This window comes from Pollachius pollachius (genome assembly GCF_949987615.1).
Source record: "Pollachius pollachius genome assembly, chromosome: 7".
NCBI lineage: Eukaryota > Metazoa > Chordata > Actinopteri > Gadiformes > Gadidae > Pollachius > Pollachius pollachius.
The window spans coordinates 20,403,159-20,404,441 of NC_136940.1; positions in this window are offsets into that span (position 1 = coordinate 20,403,159).

Below are 1,283 nucleotides of genomic sequence, written 5' to 3' on the forward strand. Positions count from 1 at the left end.
AATCAAAACATTGAAACATGACTTTAAGTTACCAAATATTTTAATAACATCTCAATCTTAAAATCTACAAATAAATAGTTATGGTAGTGTGGTGGACAATGATGACAAGAAACTGAACTGGAACTTTTTGGCCTATTTCTCTAAATCGGCCAATATACATTACACTTTCAATCTCCAGTATTACAGACATCCTATCCAGGAGGAAGGTTGATTTCAATAAACAACATTGTGCATACAAACAAAAGTGGCAAATATGACAGACAAACAGACGCACAACAACATTCCCTCCTCTTAAGGCCAGGGGAACTAGGTGTACCTGAATGCCTTCAATGTTGCCTGGCCATAATAAACACCTTAATCAAGGCAGACATTTCACCAGAATTAAACGCCTAATGCGGCACCATAAACGCTTAAAATAACAATTAGCCTTTAAATAGCTGTGGGGCTGATTATGCATTCCGTTTGGGAGAGGGTGGGAGGGGGGTGTTGGGCTGTGAGTTGGGGGGGCGGCAGGGACAGGGTGGGAGTCATGCGGCTCTGGTGATGTGGGTGGGGACGGCGGCTGGTGTGTGTGTGTGTGTGTGTCTGTGTAGGGGGGTGTTGGGGGGGGGGGGGAGCCGTCTTTGCAATCAGCGTTAAATAGAGCCGTTTTGCGGGCTGTGTGATTGTCAAGTGGGCCATTACTCCCTGATAAGGGCACTTTTTCCCCCTGGCGCCGCCCTGATTGGCTCGAGCGCGGCTCTCTCTCCCCTCCGCGTACGCCGTCCCTGCGCAATCAGGCCCCTCTTACTCTGGCTTAGCCTTTTTCACCACAGTGCTTTTCACCCAAACCCCCCCCAAAGTCCCCACTCCCCCCCCCCCATCCCAACCAACCAGCTCCCTCCTCCTCCTCCTCCTCCTCCTCCTCCTCCTCCTCCTCCTCCTCCTCCTCCTCCACCAGCAACAGCTCTCCCTCCACCCCCCTTCCCCTCTTCAGCCCGATCCTCTTCCCCTTCACATTCTGACGAGTACCCATTTATGGCAAGGAGAAAAAGGTCACTGCAAACTCACTTGTGTCAATTGTAAACCACCCCTATTTGGGCTGATTTCAATGAAATAAAGGAACAGTCGTGGGCCGAAAGGAGGCAGAGGTTGAGTCTTTTTGGAAGTCGCGGATTAGGGGATTTTCTTGTGCCCCGATTAAAGGGGCCAATTGGCCATTGTTTCTTTGCATAACAGTCTCCAACGTATTGAGCTGCAGGTGAGCCTGTGTCTAGCTGTCACCTCCACAACAAAAGAATAAT